Source organism: Meriones unguiculatus, chromosome 2, assembly GCF_030254825.1.
Source record: "Meriones unguiculatus strain TT.TT164.6M chromosome 2, Bangor_MerUng_6.1, whole genome shotgun sequence".
In the NCBI taxonomy this organism is placed as follows: domain Eukaryota; kingdom Metazoa; phylum Chordata; class Mammalia; order Rodentia; family Muridae; genus Meriones; species Meriones unguiculatus.
In genome coordinates, this window is record NC_083350.1 from 61,794,876 (window position 1) to 61,811,054 (window position 16,179).

Here is a 16,179-nt window from a genome sequence, read left to right on the forward strand (position 1 = left end):
TACAAAATAAAACTGGAAGAAGTGCCTGTCATCGCAGTGATAGGCAAAGACTGAAAGATATCTCGTGCTGGCTTCCCAGTTGGTCTTGCTAAATCAAATTGCTGAACTCTAGATTCAGAAACAGACCCTTTCTAACTAGAGACAGAGAGAGGAAGACAGCTGACATCGACCTCCGGCCTCCACATGAACACGTGTGCACACACACCTGCTCACGCAAGCATTCATACATAAGCACATACATGTACAAACAACACATGAAAATTAAAAAACACCTTTAAAAGGAACTTAATCCAACTACCCTGTTTAGAAGTAAGGCCTTCAGGAAATGATTAAGATTAAAGAAAATCATCACAGGAGTAAGAGAGAGTGAAAGGTGAACCTAGGTGTGTGTGTGTGTGTGTGTGTGTGTGTGTGTGTGTGTGTGCAAGCGCAACCTTTCTATCTCATGCCATGTGATGCCCTGAGCCATCTTGAGACTTAGTCAAGAATCTAACCTTGGACTGCCACCATGAACCTAAGTGAATGTCTTTTCACTGTAAGCGACTCAGCCTCCAATGTTGTTACCAGCAACAGAAAGTAGATTTTTTAAATTTCTTAAAGTAGTGGGGATATACACGGCAGTGCGAACCTATGTGAATAATTGTCTGACTAGTGTTTATATGTCTGTATGAGAATTAATAGAACGTTTTTCTGTCCTTTAACTCATAAGGCACAACCAAGATTATAAATAAGTAGACATGAGATTACATGTCTTCCTATAGCGCATGTCCACAAACTCTCACTAGCACTCCTTTCTCCAGCTGAGAGACTTCCCCCTCATTACCAACACTATCAGTTAGTCATTATTTGTCTATGTGGCAAATATCACCCCAATATTGAGTGCTCTGAGACACCAGTCCTTTCTTACAAACCCCTAAACCTACCAGGTGGAAATCTGGGCAAAACTCAGCAAGGACATTCTTCTGTTGGACTCTTTCAAGTCTCACGTATGTATGCCACATCATCGTTCTTATATGGGATGGAAGCTTAGGTCTAAGCTAGCCTCGTTCGCATAGCTGGAAGTTGGTGGCTTTTATCTCTGGTGACAGAGGCAGCCGGTCCATGCTAGATGTACCTAGCTCAGGCACAGTGACATTGGTGGTCTGCAGGATAGGGCCTGGGGAAATGGCTCAGCTGTTAAAACCACTTGTTTCTCTTCCAGAGAAACAGAGTTCGCTTCCTAGCACCCATGTCAGACAGCTCACAACTGGCTGTAACTCCAGCTACAAGGGATCTGATGCCCTCCTCTGGAATCTGCTGCTATCTGAACTTACACATGCACATACCCACATACAGACATGTTTATACACATAATCTTTTAAATAAAATGTTTTTAAAGAACTGAAGACAACGTCAAGGTACAATTTCCTATTAGGTCTCTGAGTCCCATTTGGTAATATATCACTGATCAAAGAAAAGTACATGGCCAACCAAGTATATGATTAGGGTGGTACTGGAACCCAGGTATAAATATGGGGGGGGAATCTTTTCAGCCATTATTTCAAACAATTTTCTGTGCCAGTTTTGAATAGCTTTCATTTTATGACTCAGAGATAATTTCCTATAGGCACGCAATAGCCAGACACTCACATCACCACATGCACAGAAAGAAGCACTGCACAGCCCCACTCTTTTCTGAGGGGAAACAGAGAAGTGGTGGATCTGAGAAAGAAGGGGGTAGGGAGCTGGGGGGAGGGGAGAGGGGGAGGTTACAGTTGGAATTTATTCTTTGAGAGAAGAATTAATAAATAAAATTTAAAAAAAAAACACATGCACATACATACCATAGTCACATATGCACTCAAACGTTAGCAGAAAGCCACAGGAGAAGAAATACATCGAGATTTACATAGAGTCAGTCATGTATATAAGCACCAAGTCCACTTATGAGGCAAGGATTTGCTGTGCACACTCTATTTCATTTTAACTCTCTAAAGGTCCTTGATAAAATGCACTGTGGCATATTTTAGGGAGGGAATCCACTGCTCTCAACCATCCTTTGATACAAAGGGTTAAGTGATTAGAGATGACCCAGGCTGCCAGCTGCAGGCTGGTCTCTGTGGTCTGATTTCTCAAGATGATACAGCTCACTTCCCAGCAGTGATTGCAAGATTTAAATCTAAGTCGGGAGAGAGAAAAATGCAATTCTTAGTACGGCGTTAGTTAGAGCACAGCTAGAGACGGCATAAGCAATGAAGAGATGGAGCGCACAGAATTGTTTAACCATTTGACTAGATAGGAAACATGGAGAAGCATTTCTATGGAGCTTCAGATAACATTCCTTCATAGGTCTTCTGGTCTAGTTCCCTCAGCTATTCAAAAAATAGCTGTAAATGCTAAAAAACACGGGCTTTTTAAAAATGAAGCTTGCTTCACTTTCTACAGAGGCTCACACATCTCTATGCATATATTATCAACAATTTATAATTAATAAGTATTTACATTCATAAATGTTTTAAGTAACAACATTATTGAAAAGCAGATGCTAAAAGTAAGATAATGTGTATTTCCATTTCTCCTGAGTTCCTGGTAGCTTTGGAGAAAGAATAAGACCACAACTTTTTTTCCCTCCTATCAGGGAAAAATTTTCTAGGAAATTTATAGCTGAAAAGACAACCTGAATTTCAGATAAGGACTGTTCTTCAAAGCCTACCCTATCTTCCTGTAAAGTCTCCTCCCAGACAGAGCTGCAGGACTCTAGCACCATTGTCTAAGCCACCTGTTGAAGTTGACACTTTTCCTAGTTTAAAATGTAACCCTTCCCTGATACCACCCAAAACTACAGCCCACCTGATCTGCTACCCAAGTCCATTAGCTGCTGGACTGCAGACATACTTGGAAATACAGTGGGAAACTCTGAAAGCTCAAAGCAGGTGGGACATAACCACCATGGTTTTCACAACTTGGCTGTGACTGGTGCACACCACACCACTAAGCAATCATTGGAGGAGCTGTCAGAGACGTGGGGAGCAGCTCAGGACTGCAAACTCAAGTGCAAGATGGCTCAAGCAGGCAGTTAGGGGTAACTGTAGACTGTGTGGTGCCCTTGTTTCAGTCCAGGACACCTGGGCCAACCTTTCAGACATTCCAGTGTAGCTAGCTTCTTACTTCTTTCCAGCTAATTAAAATTAAGTCTATCTGCAGACCAGAGCACTCATCAATAAATCTAACCAGAAAAAACACAGTCAAGTTTCCAAAGAATGCATTCTCATTTAAGAATCCCAGTTAAGGGCAGGGAAGATGGATCAATGGGAAAAGTGCTTGCTGTATAAGCTTAAGGGCAGGAATTCAAATCCCCAGCATCCATGTAAATGCCAGGTGAGTATGGTAGCCCCTGTAATCCTAGTGCTTCAGGGGCTGGAGACCAGCCCCTTAGACCAGCCAAATCAGCAAGCTTTGGTTTCAAGTGAGAGACAATGCCCTGGTAGATAAGGAAAGGGGAAGAGCAGTTGAGGAAGATATCCACACCAACCTCTGTTTTCTGCACTCTTGTACACGAATATGCCAATGCACATGGGAACACACTCAAGTTTGTGCACCCACACACGCACACAAACACTCAAAGGCACACGGAACCCGGCGCATGAAATAACGGAAGTGAGAATCAACTTCCATCTTCATTACACGTTTGATCTAACACCAGGGGAACTTGATTCCGAAAGTGGTTTCCTGAGCAGGGTCCCTGCCTGACCCTTCCAGTGCTAGGCTCTAAGGCCTATGGGTACTTTTTGTTGGAACACAGTAAAGTATTTAAGAACACAGCAACTTTTCAAATTAAACTTTGTCCTGGTTTAAACTTCTAAACCCCTCAGGATAAGTTATAAGTTCTGCCTTATTTATGACTGATTTTTACAGTGACATGCACTGGAGCAGCAAATCTCCTGACTGATGTGTCCCCAACACTTCCAGCTTCCTCTTCAGTGGGGATATGTGCCTGTGCTGTAACACCATACCATTCACACACTCAGACACTTGTGTTCAGTATTTGCTTGCTTCTTTGTTTGTTTGTTTGTTTGTTTGTTTGTTTTGCTTGGCTTTGAAAAGAGATGTTCAATGTCAGTGACTTCCTGATTCCATCCGTTCAAGGTGTCACCTCTAAACCACATCTCCTTCCCTTGGCTGAGGATGATAGGGAAGCTGTCAGGGAGCTGCCCAGGGAGAGTCCCGAAATCCATTCCCTCCCCTCTACTACCCTGGCAGAGCTGTTGCTCCCAATGGGCACGCACCTGGCCTGGGCTCTTAAATTCCAACTATTGCCTCACAGTCTTGGCTCTCCCATTAGGACACTCTACTGCCCCTCCCCCAAAGGGATTCCCTGAGGGTAAAGGATAGGTCTTGGGTTGTCTTCCAGGTCTTTATAGGGGAACGCTAATGAATTTGTCTCTAATGTAAATGTAGGTACTTGTATCAGCTACCAGCTGGTAAGGTGGTCAGGACTGACAGGAAGACATGTACTGGGAAAAATGCAAGTGGCCACACAGTCTGGGCCCACAAGGGATTAAGAAAGGTAGGATGCCCACCCCAACCACTAACGCCTGAAGAAGCACTAACAGCAATAGTGGTATCAACTGATGGTACTTGGCTGCCTCTGGTGCTCAGGGCACTATACCAAGCACACAACAGGTGTGATCTTATTTAACCCAGACAATAAAACCACGAGTAGGCTATGCTCATCCCAGCTCCACAGGTATGGACTCTGAGGCCCCAGGCAGAGGAGAAACTGGCTGTTGGCATGTATCCTGCAGGTGAAAGAGTCAGGCTCACAGCTGGGTAGGCTATTCTGTAGCCTTTCTTCTCACTGCCTGTGAAACTGTAGGCCCATTGGGTGGGAAAGCACACGTGGACATACAATCACACTGTGTAACTCAAACCGTTTCGAACCTAAGGAAGACATCAAATAACAACTCATAAATAAATAAGGATCTTAACAAATTCATCCACACACTCCAGCCTCAAGCCAATCCTGCCTCTGAATGAGTGTGTCCTCTGGAGGGAGATGTAGGTGCCAGACCCCCTGAAGGGCTGATATTATGGAACACAGATTATCAGAAGAGGGCAAGGAGAAGCGGGGGCTTCCAGGAAAGAACTGTCGTGAAGGGAGCCCCCAGAACTTCCCTTTCTGTCCCCACAAAGCCTCTCTGCCGCTCACAGCTACTCCTGTGCTTCATGACTCTGTTGCTGACAAGTCAATTGTCGGCAATAGTCTCACGAGGCTTACTCTGCTCCCAGCCCTTTCCACCCCACACAGCCTCCCACCAACATTAGATCGTGCCTTGTCTTTGCTCCAGCACATTCAGGGATTTCCACCACCTTCCGATTAAAGTCTGAAATCCTCAGCTCAACTCAAGGACGTTCACACTCAGCCACCATCCAGCCAACCAGATCTGTCCGCACGCAGATGCTGGCTCAGACACCTCAGGCTTGTGCCGAGCTCCCAGAATCTGACTCACCACATCCGAAATGAGCTTGATCCTCCCGCTTCCACCGTCTCACTCTTTCCGTCTGCCGGGAACACAAGTCTCTTCTTCGGTTGCCAGCAGCACTTGCTGAACACTTTTTAGGTATCAGGCACAATCCTAGCTCCTAAGATCAGCGTTCTCCTTCAACGCTCAGTCTAAATGCCACCGTATGCAGTAGGTGAGAGTCAGTCCCTCAGGAGAAGCAGCTCATCTGGGAACAAAGTGCATCCAGGTGTTTGAATTTGGCCTTGAAGTAAAGGGATACACCCACCGCCCCTGGCACCATCTGCTCTTTGGTGCAGACAGTATGGCACTCATGGAAGGATGGTATATCATTGGTCCTGCTGCCTTTCAATCCAGACAGTTTGGGACCAGTGGGCAGTTCCACTGTTCTCCACGATCACTTCCCATCGGCACATAAGTTACGACAAAGAAAGTACACCATCTCCAGTCATCAAAATACCAAAGGATGAGTTCTCTAAAGCATCTAACTGTTGCAAAGACATAACAAAAATCGCCCTGTCTCCTGGACAATTTTGATTTATCTAACATTGTTCTGCTGCATACCTATGCAATTAAACAAGGTGTGTAAATCCGTAACACTTCGTGTTGTCAGACAAGGACTATACAACCTGAGATCTTTAAAAAAGAGTTGTTGAAAAGATGCTGTTTATTAATTCTTGCACTCTCATTTTAACCTCTAATATTAAAAGTAAAAGCAGGGGCCTACCAGAGAGCTCCATGGAAAAGTCACTGGCTACCAGGCCTGACAACCTAAAGTCAACCCCTAGCACCCACATAGAAGAAAGGGAGAACCAAATCCTACAAGTTGTCCTCCGACTTCCACACATTCAGGGGGGGCAAATGTGCACGTGTGTGTGTGTGCACAAAACTAAAAGATAAAAATGAAAATAGTCTCAGACTCAAGCCCTGGCCTTTCAGGGAGCTGTTAGAAAACCTTTACCTAAATACCTGCTGAATGGAGTCTGCACAGTTTGACTACAAATTTAATGGACACATTTTTTTTTCCTTCATGTATTTCTATTCTGGGTCTGGAAAACAAGACTTACTGGGATTAGTGAGCTCATACTAAAGTAAACAATTCGTAAGCGAAGGACAGGCAATATAAAGTACTTATATGAAAGCTGAGATGCCAAAATGAGAGACAAACCCAACAAGCTGGAGGCCATCCGGGAAAAAGAGATTCACTTCATATTACCTTCTCAATAAGACATAATTTTCAAGTCTCCAAAAACTCTGTATTAAACCACCTTCGGGTAGCAAGTCCAGAGAGTTTTGGGAGTGGAAGAGACCTAACATGCATGTAATGTATCGAATCCTTTAGACCCTCTGTTTCACTCAGTCACTCAGCTCTGCTATGGATTGTTTGTCTTGTGCCATTTACAACCCCTTGCTAATGGCAATCTAGTGGGGAACAAATGGGACATGGCCTTTATGACAAATGTTATTTGGCATGTGTCATGTGATTGGTCCTCTTTTCCTCTGAACCTTATATGTTCAAATGGAGGCTGGTAGTCAAGTGAGTTCAATTTCTAGGCACAGAGTGGCATGAGGGTTGCAGAGGCAGAAAGCTGGTAGGAACAAGCCTTCCTGAAAACAAACCCGAGTTATAATTTCAGCTAGGAAGAGGAGTGCACGACAGACAGCGGGAAAGAGGGAAAGGCCACACAGAGTTCAGTCTCAGAATCAGCCCTGCCTCCACACCCTCGGGCTGGGAGTTGGCATTGTTGCCACCAACAGCAGAGCCAAAAGTGAAAAAAACAATGAAATGAGCCTGCCATCAATGAGGAAGCATCGTGCAATGCCAGCTTTTGATTTGGAAAGTGTTCATGAGGCTTTCTTGGCTGGGATATTTAAGACAAAAATAGAAATATTCTCATCAATGATTTATAAGATTTCTTTAGAGAGATGGGCCAGAACCCGGGATAACAAAGAGCAAAACAGCACACCCCTGCTTATCACTGTGCTGGAGAGCATGGGTCAGGCAAGACAGAGCCATGTGAGGGTACTCTTTGTTCCTAGCCCAGAAATTAGAGTTGGAATAAGCTACCAATTTAGCCAGTCTGAACTTTTAAAAACATAGTCAGTTTTTGGACTCTTCCAGCTGTAATTTTTTTCTTTGCAGGGGGCAAAACCTCCAGACAAGTTATCAGAAAGCAAGCTGTGCATGTATTTCAGAGATTAACAATAATAATGACAAAGCAGCTTCCAATCAGATGAGAGCGTCATCCCAAACAGAGATCATCCTCTTTCGTACTCAACCTTTGGGGGAGGGGGCAAGAACCAAGGAAAACAATCAGAACAGATTTAGAAAACGGACTGCATGAGCACCTCCCCAAAGTAAGGTGAGGTCACTTCACAGTTTCATGACAGGCTTATTATAAAACCATTCTTGGATTTGGTTTTTGGGGGTTTTTTTTTGTTTGTTTGTTTGTTTTGTTTTTTGTTTTTGTTTTTTGTTTTTTGGTTTTTTTGTTTGTTTGTTTGTTTCAGTTTTGCGTGACTCGCCTCTATCTCCCAGACTCTACGGGAAGCATGAGACGGGAATAGAAAAGGTACCCTATCCCAAGTCCCAGATAGATCCATGCCTGCTCCTTCTGCATGCAACCCCCCCTGACAACTTCCCTAAACCTAAGCCATCAATTTAGTCACTACCATACAACACTCCCATAACTGTGTTACATAATCAAGATCCCACTGGCCCTGACATCCGGACATTCTTCAGTCACTCATTTAGGCAGCAAGTGTTGGCTGAGCACACCAGTGTTGGGCACTAGGTGTTCAGTTTTTGAACAAGAAAGGAAGCAGAAACCTACCTTTCAAGGAGCTTGGAGTCTACTTGGGTAGAGAAAGGAATTAGCAGCAAGTAATTAGCAAGTACAATTATGTAAATGAATGGTAAGTGCAGATTTCCTCAGGGCATTAAAAAGATACACATCTCTTGCCTGTGAGGTCAGGTCAGAGATACCTCCCTGCAGCTTTGCTATCAGCAGAGAAATGACCACTGAACACCAGTTAACCAGTGGGTTTCTGGAAGATACATGGGATGGGAGAAACGGTAGGGTAGCTATAAACCAATGGGAGCAAAGAACACAAGCATATCAATGTCACAAGCCTTATCCAGAACAAAGAGAAGAAAAGAGGAGAGAAGAAAACATCCAAAAAAGAAGGCAAATGGAACCCTGCTGGTCACTAGAAATACAAGTGGATAAAAGTGAGCTCTATCTTGGAGGCAACAAGGAGCCTCTGAAAGCTGTTGAAGATATAGCTAAAAGACTAGACTGTTTTAGAAACTCCATTCTGTGTTCATAACCAAGTGTATGTGGATAAGATATAGTAGGGCCAAGAGTAAAGAGGCCATTTAGCAAACTGTCAACCCAGTGAAGCAGAATGAGGGTTCACAGGAGGAATTTGGAGGTGGAACTGAGTTTGCAGGTCTCAGTGAGATTGACCTCTAAGATGAGAGAGGATGTGGCCACGAAATGTCTTGTTCTGGATTAGATGATGGGACCCCTCTTCAAAACAGGGAGTTTGGTTATTGGGGAAGTGATGCAGTGGGTACAATACTTTCCATGCAGTTGTAAAGAGCTGAGTTCCAATGCCCAGAAGCTACACAAATGCCTTGTAAATATGGCAGCCACCTATAATCCCAGCACTCAGGAGGCACAGACTGTCCTCAGGGCAAACTGGCTAGCTAGACTAGCTGGAATTGCTGAGCTCCAGATTCAGACAGAGGCCACCTTAGACCTCCACAAATACACACAACACCCATACACATATTCACACCTTTCTCTCTCTCTCTCTCTCTCTCTCTCTCTCTCTCTCTCTCTCTCCCTCTCTCAGACACATGCACACAGAGAGAACAGTGGAAGAGATCCTTTCTTGGGACAAGCCTGAGTTTCTTCTCATGGAGAATTCTAGAAATTGTGAGAAAGAAGAGACCAAACATGCTCATTGAAAACATCAGTGTATAGAGGATTATGCCCTGTGTAAGCAGGTAAAGCCTGAGAAGAAGAAAAAGTTCAAGGATAGAACCAGGGTGGCCATCATGACTGAGGAAAGAACGGGGTTTCTGGTGAAGACATAGTGGGGAGTGGCCACTGGACAAAGTGAGCCCTTTTCTTGGAAGAGGGGACTCATTCAGAGAGGACTTGGCTAACTGTATTCAGATGAGCATTAAAGGTAGCTACTGGAGTTACAAGAAGAAGCCACTGGTGACTTTAGTAAGAGTGACTCCTGTGAAGTAGACAAAGTGTGGGGAAAACAGATCCTATTATATTGCAAACCAAAGAGACCACAATATGGAGAGCTAACAAAGGCAGCTGTCTCTTTCCAACTCAATGGCAAAGCCAAGAAGAAAGACAAAGGGTCATCTCTGGGGGGCAGGAATTCATATTTCTTTTTTCCCAGGATTTTTTTATTTTTTTATTTTTATTTGTTACAATTTATTCACTTTGTATCCCAGCTACAGCCCCCTCCCTCTTGCCTTCCCAATCCTACCCTCCATCCCCCTTCTTCTCCCCTGACCCTCCCCTAGTCCACTGATAAGGGACTCCTCCTCCTCTTCTATATAACCCTAGCCTATCAGGTCTCATAAGGACTGGATGCATTGTCTTTGTCTGTGGCCTATTAAGGCTGCCCTGCCCCCAGGAGGAGGTGGACAAAGAACCAGCCTCTGAGTTCATGTCAGAAAAAGCTGCTGGCAGCCCTGTGAAGAAATGAGCTCCCCTCTGCCAAAGTTAACTAAGCATACTGGAGAACCTTCTAGACTGTGGACAACAGATTTCTCCAGTGAGTGCAGGAGTGAAGGAAAGAACGCTGAGGTCATCCCAAACCCAGGATTCTGTGCCTCCATGGAAAATGAGATCAGTCAGTCACTTCTGCTCTGCCGTTTAGAATTGAGTGTCAAACTCCAACATTAGCAAAACAGGATTAGAGGGAGGATTTTGTTGTGCCTTTGAGATACAAAACAAATAGCATGTATTCCTTCCATCAAAGGGTATTTGAATCATAGTCTAAACAACTAGAGTTTGAGGAAAGGATGCTGAAGTGAAAGATGCCATTGAGCCACCTCCTCCCTTCCCCCTGAGTTGACCAAGTCTGCTCCTGGAAGGACAGAACAGGGAAGAAGAACCAGGATGAAAGTAGGTAACAACTGGAGCCCATCCTTCCTCTTCCTCTTCCTTGTTCCACTCAAGAGAAAGAAACATTGCTCCCTTGGCTCCAGACTTACAGGAAAGATGGGCATTTGCTGAGCCTCCACCTCATGGCTAGGCACAACTTCTAAACAGCCTTCCTACAAGCAGCATCCTTACTGCTTCCGTCAGCTTCAGCTCTGACTGGAGATGGAACACAGAGAGGAGTGGAGAGGGAAAGAGATAGACCAATAGACTGACTGGTGAGCAAAAAAGTACACAGGATGTGGGGGGACCGATGATTGATTGATTGATTGATTGACTGACTGACTGACTGACTGACAGACTGACTGATGTATCTGACCCTGAGCAAATCACTTCACCTCTGTGGCTGTTAATTGCCAAAAGTAGGAGGTGAGGAAAGAAGATCAGAAGGTGCCCAGGGTTCCTTTCAGCTTGGAAATCCTGATTCTCAAATTTTTTGTCTATATAGAGAGAGCACCCCCAGAGGCCAAAAGCATAGCAACACAAAGAAAATACAATAAGCCCCAATGAAGACATGCACAGACACATGCACACGCATCCCTGACTGTCACGTGCAAGCAGCCTGTAAACATACAGGAGGTGAGTGGTGCCCCTTGCAGCTGGAGAACAACCTGCCAGCTAGACCCACATTAAACCTCCTCTCACTGTACTAGGAGATGTTCATTGCAAGTAGCCTAAACACTTAACAAATAAATCACTTTACGTTGTCAAGCTTTCATCGTTAAGGCTGATCGAGGCGATCAAAATTTGTTGGAGAAAGCCACCTTGAACAGTTTTTGCTGTTGCAAGTGTTTTAAGCAGACTGACAACTCTGATACACCATAGGGCTCTTCGAGGCACTAATTTTCAAGTCTTCCAATACTCTGGCCCATGTCCCCATCTGCAGCTGCTCCCACATTGAACTGTTGGGCCATTATCAAGTGTCCTCTACCTTCAGAAGCTGCCCTCATCTAAACGGAAGTAAGGGATGGTCACGTGACAGGCTACACACCAGGCAGTCTCATCCTCCTACTTCTAAAGGAACCGTGAAAAGCTAAAGGCAGCACTAGAGAAGAAAAGGACTGATTTCAAAGGAAGCTCGATGCTATTGACAAACTACCTGGCAAAATGCAACTTAAGGGAGGAAGGGGTTCTGTTCTTTGATTTTCATTTTGGTTTGTGCTTTTGGTGTTTCTAAGGCAGGGAGGCAAGGTGGAAGAAGTTGTGGCCATAGCTTCTGGCAAACAGTGTTGCTTGCCCTGTCTGGGTAGAAGGGGAAGCAAATTGGACAAAAAACAGGACTTAAGGCCTATGCCCCACCAACCCACTTCCTCCAACTAGGCCCACCTCCTAAAGGTTCCACAACCTCTCAGAACAGTGCCACCAGCTGGAGACCAAGTGTTCAAGCAACTGACCCTGCAGGAGCATTTTACCTCAGATCTTAACAGTTGTCCTAAACCAGCAGGTGTGTGGGCACAAGTGGGACCTTGTGAGGAGACAGGAGAATAAAGAAGGAGGAAATAAAGACCAATGTCTGATGGCTATTCTATCAGGTATCCATTCTGGTAGCGGTCCCTGCCTGGAATCCTTTCCCAGCTCCTTCATGAAGAACCTTAGCCTAGCTCTAAAGGCCAAAGCCAACCAACAGGCTGTTTACATGTAACCTGAAAGCAGAAAAGGGAAGGCAGTAGCGTGAGGGCAGGCATTGTCTCTGGCACCTTGAGACATCAGGCCCTCTACCTGCCTTGTGCTACTCAAGTGACACAGAAGACACAAGGCCCCAAGAACCCCTTGGCAGTTTGCCTTCAAATCAGCCTTGAACATAACCTGTAAGATTATGGGCCAGAGAAGGCCTCAGGCTGCCCCCAAACTACTTTCCAACAAAGCTCCCTGCTTAGAAGCCTTTGCAAAGCAAAGAATTGAAACAGGGATATGACTGGTGAGGAGCTCCTCCATGATAACAGATGAGTGAGCAAGAAGAGAGTTCTCAGATCATTGCTGGGGGACTGGCCTGAAGGTGAACTCACCAAAAACTGGCCCAGAAGCTCTGCTCTTTTCTATGTTGGGATTGCCAGTGAGACAGGAGCCTGAAGGACCATCTCTACACAGGGCTCTTCAGAATCTCACACTCTACTGGCAGCCCCTGGCTTTCCCTGACCCGGCTATCAGGAAACTCTACTCATCACAACCCACAAACATCATCACCCTGTGTTCTGGACTATGCAAGTGTACACACACACACACACACACACACACACACACCAGATCAAGGAGCTCCAGCATCCACTCTCTTTAGTCTTTGGTCAATTAGTTATTAGACATGGAGGAAACATGAGGCTCTCAGTTTCTACAGTCCTGCAATGGTGGCACAAGACCCATGTATGTCTGTACATCCCAGGATCTTTTATTAACACCATCATTCCATGGCTGGCCACACAGATGACTGACACTCCAGTCAGAGGCAGAGAATGCTGGGTTCCAGGGATGCTCACACAGACACAAGCAGGCAAAGTTAAGAAGGAGCCATGAGTAGCCATTGCAGTGGCTTGGTGTGCAGAGATGCTTCAGGAATCAAACAGCAGGACAGCAATCACTGTGACAGCAGAGAAATCTTTCCCGGGGAATGGGGGTATGGTCAGGGAGGCTGGAGCAAAATTACTGAAGTGGAGAAGTTGTTACTTTGAGAGAAGGTTACACAGCAAAGGCTTAAATAAGTGAGTTGTGAGTGTGGTCTGCCACTTACCGACTGTGTATCCCTTCAAAGACAACTAACCATTCTACTCTGTGATGGTTAGTCCTGTATGTAATTTGCCACTGCCTTCATTGGAAGAAGGAAAATTACAGCCTATGAAGGACTGTCCTGCACTGGGTAAACAAAGGCACAGAAGGTGAAAGGTTGGGTATAGAGGAGCACAGACTAGATGAGAAAAGCTGTGAATGGCCCAGGAGCATGGGGCTCTGGGCTGGGTAAGACTGTCATTGGAGGTAGGCCCTCTGTGGCCCCGTCTCTAAGGAAGCTGCAGGCACAGCGGTGGTGCGCTGCCAAACAGTCTGTCAGCTCGGTCCTGTCAGAAACTTGCTTCCCATTGGCTTTTACTCTGACAGGAAAATCAGCAGGCCAGGGGTACAAGCCAGGCAGTGCAACAGACAAGGCCCAAGGGACAGTTTAAGTGGACAATAATTGCAGGTTATTATATACCGTGCTGCGGCCAAAAGCCAGGCGGCTGTTAAGTGTGATTGGAAGAACTAATGGGGAGGAAGAGGAAGAACGCACCAGCTGGGCTGCTCTCTGTGTTCTCGGGACTGCTCTGCGGCCAGGAGCGGGGAAGGACAATGGACAAGGTGGTGGCTGGGGGCCGGTTGGCGACTGAGGTGTGCGCTCACTGCACAGTATGTAGGAGCCAGTTCCTTCTCTTCCTTCCCTGTCCCACAAGCTGTTAGGTCAAGGATGACGGACACAAAATAAGCAACTGAGGTCCAAGGAATTGAAGCAGTGACCTAAGAGCCCACAGTGAGTTCCTTCAGAACCCAGGCATCCCCTTTCTGTTCGTTGGTGAGACCAAGAGGTTACTTTTCCTGAGAGGGTCTGGCCTGAATGGGCAGTTGGGAAACAGAGTGCTCCCAGAACTGGAAGCAGCCATATAATCTCAAGGGGTACAAGCTCAGCACCACAACAGATCATCCCAGATAATAGGAACAGGGGTTATAATGTATTATCTCTCAGAGCCTTATCTTTTCCTTAGATACCTCTCTGTAACAGAAGAGTTACGTGCCCATTTAGAGATAAGTGTTTATGTGTTCGTCACTTTCCTCATCACTGGGACAAAATACATGAAAGCATAAACTAAGGCAGGAAAGGCTATCTTGGTTCTCTGTTTCAGAAAGTCTGAGGTCCATAACAGCTACAAGAGTATGATGGGGGAAGGGGGTAATATAAGACAGCCTCCATCATCTAAGAAGAGGAGATTCCAGCAAGAACTGTGGGTTGGTACAACCATCAAATTCTTCCCACTGGTTCCCTACTCTCATCAGCTAGGTCTGATTTCCGAAAGGTTTCATAGCCTTCAAAATAGTCCCACGTGCTGGAGACAGTGTTCAGAAATGAGCAAGCCAGTGGAGGACAGTTCAAATTCCAGCTATGCTCGTACAGAAACAAAAGCAAATTCCTGATTTGTGCATGGCAGCAGTAATCACATGATCATTGCTGCTCCTGGGCCCTCAGGTCCCACCTTAGACCTGCTGTTGGGAGTCTTTGGGAGAGGTGAGCCTTACTCTGCTCTTTACCACCAGACTGGGAGAATTTAGGTATTAACCCCATAGAATCAAGTAAACCCCCACGTAAAGATGCATCCTTTGAAGGATGTGTGAATGACCTTTCTCTAGTCTCCTCCAAGCCTTATCCCAGAAGCACAAAGACTGAGTATCTCTTCATGGAGATTCCCAGACAAAATCATGGTTTTTGTTAATTCACAGAGGAACTGATAAAAAGCCAGTAAGAATATCTAACCTGCTCGGTGGGGACCAGACCTACTTTCTCCAGAGACAGACTTTCAGGAGCATCTTTTAAAAAGCTCAGAGCAACCCTCCAGTCATAACAACCCAACCCTCCTTCCAGGATAGACTCACTCTAGCCAGGTTCCCCCAACCTGAGATTGGATTCAGCCTGGCTCAGTCGTCCTGATTTGGGACACAGGGGAATAGTCACCTGGCTCAAGGAGGAATCAATTACACTGTGACTCAATGAGAAGGCACAGAGCCAATAAGTGAATCACACAGCTCGCCCACCGTCCTGAGGGAGGGAGGGAAACTGGCCTGGGCAAAAGTCTCCCTAGACTGTGTATGTAGGTGTCAGGTAGGGGACCTTTAAGAGATGGAGATGCTAAGCATACGCATTAGGATAAGCCCTTCTCTGGACTAAGCTATGGTGGTAGAAGGCTCAGAGATGAGGACTTGCCTTTGTGCCCTCCGTTGCATCCCCTCATACCTAACTAGACTCCTTCCACTAGCTCCAAGGTGGAAGCTGGGACACTGGGCTCCCTCTAAGTATCCTTATCATCTGCCAATACCACTGAGAAGACTGCTCCAAAGAAGCCTTGACTATCCTTTCTTATGAAATTTCCATGTGCCCTTGCAAAGGTTCTCAGTGGGTGCTCGGCACCAGCTCATGCCAAGAACAGAGACGCCTGATTTGGCTATAAGCATAGATAGCATGTGTTAGCTACCTGATTTGTGGCAGACACTGAATAATGTTTCCACAATCATAGGAAGCACACCTGGGTTTTAGATGATGAAACTGAGTCTCCCAGTACATCATTTGCAAAGCTGTCTGGACTCTCCCCAGCTCTGTGTGTGTGAGTGTGCTTGTGTGTGTGTGTGTGTGTGTGTGCGTAGGTAAGTGCATGTGTATATTTGGGGGAAGTGGGGTTATGGGAAACATAGGTCATAGATATCTTCCTCAGTCACAGTTTTATTTGTGCGTGCGTGTGTGTGTGTGTGTGTGT

General features: G+C 45.6%; 1 long non-coding RNA gene across 1 annotated transcript in view; it reads right to left on the minus strand.

Moving 5' to 3' along the window:
- Positions 1–16,179, minus strand: part of LOC132652362 (uncharacterized) — a 62,058-nt gene that overhangs the window by 38,487 nt on the left and 7,392 nt on the right. Inside the window, exon 2 of the long non-coding RNA XR_009589872.1 lies at positions 5,490–5,709. This is a non-coding gene — a long non-coding RNA (uncharacterized LOC132652362). The remainder of the gene's footprint in view (positions 1–5,489; positions 5,710–16,179) is intronic.